The sequence below is a fragment of the Curcuma longa genome, chromosome 9, assembly GCF_044706935.1.
Source record: "Curcuma longa cultivar G26 ecotype Majalengka, Jawa Barat chromosome 9, ITB_CL_G26_1.1, whole genome shotgun sequence".
Lineage (NCBI taxonomy): Eukaryota > Viridiplantae > Streptophyta > Magnoliopsida > Zingiberales > Zingiberaceae > Curcuma > Curcuma longa.
Window position 1 is genome coordinate 1662229 of NC_133869.1, and position 7771 is coordinate 1669999.

Sequence of the window (7771 nt, forward strand, 5' to 3'; positions counted from 1 at the left end):
TGTTTGCTAGGTGATCCTTGTCTTCCTACTAACGAAATGTAGGCAACCTCTTTAGGTTTATATCATATTCTGGTCTTATTGTAAACCGCTCTTTGACTATTAAGGATCATGTCAAGGATTTTAGATCCATTTGAAAAAAAAAAATTAGGCATTTCTTAAGGTCAATGACTTCATCCTTCAACTTTGCATTTTCCTCATTAATTGTACTTGAGTCACTAGACTCACACATGCATTGTTCCTAATAGTCCTAAGTTCCTCTTTTAATGCCTTAACCTTAGATTTTGACTTAACCAAGGCATTTTTAAGATATGCAATAGCTTTATACAAAAAATTTTCTTTAGTAGAATCTATTACCTCATCTTCACTTGATGAAGATTCATCGCTACTTGATGCTTCTTCCTCACTTGATGAAGATTCGTCACTAGTTGATGCTTCCTCCTTACTTGAAAACTATTGGTCACTTTCACGTGCCATAAGTATCATGTGTCTAGTGATGTAGTATAGCTCGTCATTATCCGATGAATCACTGCTTGATGTATCCCACGTGGCTTGGGCCACCATGCTCTTCTTCTTTTTCTTGTCCTTCTTCTTCTTCTTTTCTGCAACCAAAGATATACCTTTCTCTTTGGTAGACAAGTTAGCTTGTTCATGTAATTCAAATTCATAAAATAATTCATCTAATTTAACAATGGAAAGATCCCTTGACACTTTATACGCATCGACCATCGATGCCCATAGAGTGGTTCTGGAAAATACTTGTAGTACATACCTCACCAAGTCGCGGTTGTCGATTTTTTCACCTATAACGTGAAGATCATTCACGATCTCCTTAAATCGCCCGTGCATCTGGCTTATAATCTCGTTGGGCTTCAATATGAAGGACTGGAGTTGTCCTACCAAGAGATCCCTCTTGGGTTATCTTGATTCGCTCGACCCCTCATTTAGTTCAATGAGCTTCTCCCAAAGCTCTTTGGCCAAGTCAAATGGACCAACCTTGCTCAATTATTCTTTGGATAGACCGCACTGCAAGGTTGTTGTTGCTTTCGCATTCGCTTGTGCCTTCTTGCATATGTCCTTTGACCATTCCTTGGTAGGGAGAGGGGCTCCAAAAGCATCCTTCAATTTTTCGAAGCCATCTACAACACTAAACCAATTTTCAATATCTTTCATTAAATAGTATTCCATTCTACCTTTCCAATAGGCAAAATCATTGTCGTTAAAGTAGGGAGGTCATGCGGTGTTGTATCCCTCTTGAAACATCATTGATAGTTTCTTGGTTGAATATTGATTCTTTCGAAAAGAACCTACTCTGATACCACTTGTTAGGACCGATGCATTCGCTAGAGGGGGTGAATAGCGATTTTCATTCTTTCTTGGTATCCACCTCTACGAGGTGACTAATCCAAAGATCCACACACAGCATACGATATTTCACTATGAAACTTCTCCTTCTCGAAGACTCTTCGAAGGCGGAGAAATCTTCACAAATTTGTCTCTTCCTTTCAAAGAATAATGAGTGAAGTTTGGAGGAAGAGAAAGCAATTTACAGAGATCATAGAGCTTGCAAGAATCAGAGAAAAATAAATAGTTCCTTCTCCAATCGTCAAACTGTGTTTTTATGTTCTTCTCGACATCAGTCGACTGCTCCCTGAGCCAGTCGACTGATGGGCTTCAATAGCTCTTTAATTTGTATTTAATTATGCAGCTGTCAGCCCAACGTTCAACTGGAGTATCCACTAGTCGACTGCTCCAGTCGACTAATCAGTCAACTTCACTCGACTGCTCTTTTTGTGTGCTTCCGGATCAAACACCAGTTGACTGTTGGCAGGGCCAGTCGACTGGTCAAGTTGAAAATCTCCTTTCAACTTCTTTCTTCATCTCTTAGCCTTGATGCAAGCCTTCAAACGTCTTCCACAAGCCTCGTACCCATCTTTGCACTTGCTTGAGACGTTTCCCTCAGCTTTGTCGTGCTAAGACTCCCTTTACCAAGAGACCGTGTCTCCGGGACTTCACCATTTGCCAAGAGGTCGCACCTCCGGGACTTCACCACATACCAAGAGGTCGCGCCTTCGGGACTTCACCGTTTGCCAAGAGGCCGCGCCTCCGGGACTTCACCACTTGCCAAGAGGTCGCACCTCCGGGACTTCATCATTTGCCAAGAGATCGCGCCTCCGGGACTTCACCACTTGCCCAGTCTTTAAACCTGTACTTTCTTGTATACTCAATTCACACAAGTTAGATCACCAACATTTCCTAACTTAAACTCATTTTAGCCAAACACTAAAATCCAATTCACTTGGAGCAAAATTGCACCAACAATTCTTGAACACGTGTACGAGTAACTCAAATCCGCAGAACAAGGAAGTAAGCTTGGGCTAGGTGTGACGTAGTCAGCCTAGCGGGGACTGACACACATAGACTATGTCTTGAACCAAGCGGGTATAAGATGGTGAAAGGAACGAGGTAGTTACATTATAGCTGCTGAAGGGTTTAGAAATTATTTTGAAATCTGTTGATGATTTTTCGGTCAATTGGGGATCATGATGTACTACTAGGTGCCACTCATGATCGATCCGAAATTAAGGGTTAATTGCGGACGGCCAACATAACTGGAAACTTATTGGGCCACATGCACTACAAGTTGTGGAAGAACTTAAAATGAATTTGAGAATTAGATTCTTAGAACAGAAGAAATCCTATTAGACCGGACAAAGGCAAAATGATGGGTTTCATTTTATGAAGAGGAACAAACAAAATCAAAATGTTTTGGTTATTGAACCAAACAAATTAATTTTAAACCAATAATCGAACCAACTTGGTTGGGTTTATAACAGAAGCCATTTTGGCAAAATGGAGGCTATGACGAGATTCATCATGAGAAGACAAAACAAACGAAATTTGTTTGGGTCAAATCAGAGTTCGTTTGCCTGTTAAATTAAATGTTTTGGTTGTGAACCAAATTTAAACCAAACCAGACATGAACCCGAGCTGAACCCGGCTTGAAATTGGTTCAAGCCGAACCAGTTTCACAATCCGATTTAAGGTTAGGGCGTCGGTTCAGAAACACTATAGTGTTTCTTCTCAAAATCGTGAGTTCGCGATTTCTCCCCACCGTCTTGCGACGCCACCTTCAAATTGGGAAGGAGATCCCGATTGGCTAGGGTTTTTATGCGGAGATGGAAAGGAGATCCTCTCTTGGTCTTCACAAGCGAAGAAGGAAGAGATTGCTGGCCAAGAATGAAAAGAAATCAGATCTCTTTCCATCCGCCGGTGTCCAAGAAAGGAAGGAGATCGGGCTGGTTTCTGGCAAGAATGGCTTCGTCCTTTTAAAGGGTAACTTGCCGGCAGAAGAGGATGCTCTTGTACGATCGGATTTGCGCTAGAGGGGGGCTGAATAGCGCGTACGCTTTTTCAACTTTTTCGAATTCAATTATACAGCGGAAATAAAGATTCAAGCACAATAAGACAAGGACACAGTTTTTTACTTAGTTCACAGCGCGAAGCTGCTCTCCAAGGCCCACGGTCCTTGACCGTTTACTTTGGGCAATCCACTAAAGGACTTGAGCCTTACGGACTCAAGTCGAGCGATTACAAAAATGGTAATAAATATATATGAAATTAATTATAGTTACCAAAACCGGAGTGCCGACGCTTTTTGATAGAAAGGTAGTTGCGGGCTCGGCGTTCCGGTGGCTTGGCGACTCAGATGATGAAGCCGGGGCGATGTGGAGCCGTCGTATCAGCAGCAAAATGAGTTAGGATTGAGCGTGTGAGTTGAATTGAGCTGCTGGTCGAGTGCTACTTATATAACATGCTTGAGTCGACTCAACTGTTCACTGAGTCGACTCCAGTCCTCTGTCAGATTCCAAATCGGCAGTTGTTGCCAAGTCTGCGCCGCTTCGAGTCGACTCCAGTCCCTCTGAGTCGACTCCAGTCCGACGTGGCAGATCTCTTGACTTCTTTGCTCCGCGGTTGCCATTTCCCCGTCTGAGTCGACTCTGATCAACTTGGGTCGACTCTAGTCTTCAAGTCGACTCGAAATCCATTTGAGTCGACTCCAGTGTAATGTGTCAGAATCCTGACCAACGGACTTTCGGGATTTTGCTGACTCAGCTTGAGTCAACTCAGGCTTCACCCGAGTTGACTCCAAGGGTAAAAATCAGCCTTTTTGCCTGGAGTTCACTACTGATCAGATTTTTCGTCCTGCAATACAAGTTAGGCAAATAACATGCAAAGTAAACAGGTGTCGAGTTAGTAAAACTAACTCTGGGTCTTAACTTTGAGTTTCCAGTGAAACCCTGGTTAGACCGGCGCCTACTATTCCATATAGGAACGCGTCCTCACCCACTCCACTCGGGAGAATTTACCTGATGCCAACCGAGTCCTCCAGACTTGTTGGACTTTTGCTCGGCTCTGTCCTCGACTTCCAGGATTTGTGCTGCGGCTCGATCCTCCTGACCAGCCCAGACTTCTGCTGCGGTCCAGCCCTCCAGACTGATTCAGACTTCTGCTGCGCCCTGGTCCTCCTGACCAGTCCAGACTTCTGCTGTGGCTCGGTCCTCCTAACCAGCCCAGACTTCACCTGGAGCTCTGACTCTGCTAAGACTTTCAATGCCTAGCTGCACTAGGACTTAAGTCAAACCTGTGCTCATACTTAGATAAGCATTATCAGTCCACACATACTTAACTTGAACCTAGTGACATTATCAAAACCAAGGTTCGATCATTGAGTGCACCTTGCACTAACAATCTCTCCCTTTTTGATTATGGCAACTTAGTTTCAAGTTAAGTTAAAAACATGCATATAATTTAACACAGTTGCATATTTCAAAAGATAGATGAAATGCAAAATATATGCAAGTGTTAGACTCCCCCTTAACTCAAACTCCCCCTGAATTGGTGCTTTATTTTAATTTTCAAATATTGTTTTTCTCCTGAAACTTTGCTTGGACTTCTTTTAAATATTTTCAAGTATTGAATTTTCAAAAAAGTTTTAACTTGAAATTTTATCTCTCCCCCTTTGACATAATCAAAAATAGTTCCTAAGGGTTTGAGTCCAGGCTTAATTTTTAGAAAAATACTTAGATAAAAAAATTTTTCCCGAGGGGCACATGTCCAACTTGAGTTGTAGCTAACTACTAGAAAGTAGTAGCTTGACTCAGTCAGCCAAGTTTAAGTGTATCAGAGCGAGGCTGCTCTTTACTTAACTTGATTAATGTAAGTTTAGAGTCTAAGTAAAGGTTCGATGCACTGATTGAAGCATCTTTGTATACTTAGACTAGATTTCTAGTCATCTCACACCATTCTAAGTTTTTGCAATCACAAACAAGGTAACTAGGTGCTTTGTGAGATGTCCACCTAAATCTATAGGATCATGCTTTCTAGGGATTTCAAATCTAGGCTAAGGCTGAAAACATTCTTTTAGTTAGATTTGAAAAACAAAGTTTGAAAAGAAAATAGGTTTTCAAAATTATAAAAGGTTTTGAAAATATTTTTGAAAACTATTTTATAATAGATTGAAAAACATGTGTGAATTTTTTGAAAACATTTTCACTATTCTATTAAGCACATATGAAAATAAGATCTAAGTTTATATATATATAAAATTTCGATCACAAGGATTCGATATACAAAAGGGATACTGAAAATATAAACTAAGGTGCTGGTGGCTGCTGAGGTGGTGACTGGGGAGGTGGTGGCTGCTGAGGTGGCGGCTGCTGAGGTGGTGGCTGCATGGCTCTAACTATCTGCAGTATCTCAGCCATCCCCTGCTCTAATCTAGCAATGCTAGCCCCCTGAGTGTCTAGCTGAGCCTCTATCCTAGTGAGTCTCTCCTCAGATGTCAGGGCTCCAGGAAGTCCTAGAAGCTCCTCTAGATCAGCACCCCCAACATCTATGTCAGCTGCATCAGCTGGTGGCTGCTCCTGGTGGCTGAGGCTGAGGGTGAGGCTGCCTCCAAGAAAGTCCCCCCTCGTCATCTATAACTACACCACCTAAGGAGATCTGCCTATGACCTATACAGTCAAAATCACCCTGGGGTAGAACCTCACCAACAGTGGTGTCTACTCCCAGGAAACTAAGTAGGCCAGTCAAAATGTGACAGTAGGGCATATGCACACGCCTACTAGTCACTATGGTGGAGGCATAGACGATGGTGTGGAAAATCAAAAGACCTAAATCTAAATCTAACCTATGGATAAGGGCATAAAGGAGAAAGCTATGGTAGGGCCTCATCACTGTGAGACTCCTGGTGGTGAGGGGTAAAATACAGTTTACTACTCACTCTATACAGGACATAATCCTGTACTCTAAGCCTGATGGAGGAAAAGTTCTCAATGGTAGGGTCTCGAGCCTCCTGGAAAAAATAGGTATGCAACACATCAAGTGTGATGTGAGCATAGGGCTCTGCAAAAGGTAAACTGGTGTGTGGATATATAAGAAAGGTCGACTGGGACGGACGGAAGCCTAAAAAGGTGGTAATCATGGCTGGTGTGATAGTCAGATCTCTCTAACTAACACGGGTGGTGAATGTCTGGTTATCTAAATACTCTAAGTTGTTATATAACTCGGAACAGAGGGTGGAGTTCACGGGAGTAGTACAATAGACTAACCTATCGAGATGGTAGTGGGTAATGATCTCAATGGTGAGTGGACAGTAACGCTGAAAAAACTCCCTATCTAACAATCTACAAGACTTTATCATATAGGTAATCTCATAAAATCTAGTCATATGCTCCTCAGTAGGGAACCTAGGGTCTGTCGAGGGGGTCCTAGTGGTGGCAACCTCTCTAACTCTCCTAGGTCGTCTAAAATACAAGTATTAATAAAAAGATTAATTAAACTATTAAAGAAATTTAAGTAAAGATTAAAAAGAGAAAAGTTTAAAGGATTACTTGGGCATGTTGACGTTTTTGGGAAACTTCCTAATGACTACGGAACTTTGACGGCGCGAAAAATGAGAAAACGGGGAGAAAAAGAGGGTTTTTGGATTTTTCTTTCGCTGTGGGGTCCGTGGGATATTTATTCATTCGCTCGAGTCGACTCCAATAGAGTCAGGTTGACTCAAAACAACGGTGGGAGTCGACTCAGTTAGTATGCAGGTCGACTCCAGCTGCGTTTGGTGGGATTTTCCACCGCCTTTGATCTAGTCGACTCAGGTGGGTTGTGAGTCGACTCTATTATTCAGGTCGACTCAGTTGGTTCTGAGTCGACTTGATGACGCAGTTAACATTTTTTTTTTAATGATTGAGATCTTGAAGTTTAAGATTTAACCTGATTAATTTATAGATTGAATTAGATAGTTAAGGTTTTCGAATTAATTGGTGTTTTAAGATTTATTAAGTTTTAAAGTAAATTAATTAAAGTTTTAAAATAGTTAAGTTTTTAAATTTTAGATTTTGAAATTAGATTAATTAAATTTTTGAAATTGATTAATTTTAGAATTTTAATTTTTGAAATTAATTAGATTAGATTTTGAAATTAATTTAAAGTTTGTTGGTGCAATCTTTGCCCCAAGTGCATTGAGTTTCAATGTTTGGCTAAACCATGTTTAAAGTTAGGCAATACTTGTGATCTAACATGTGTGATTAAGTTTTTGAAATTAGTCTTGGCAAAGGAAAAAGCGTTTTGGCAAAGAAAAGTCCAAGTGGGTAGATTAATTAAAGTTATTGCAAAGAAAATTTTTGAAATTGATTTATTTTATAGTGGGTTTTGAAGGACTTGACATGACGAAGCTTAAATTTGCAAGGATGATGGAGCATCTAGGGAAGGC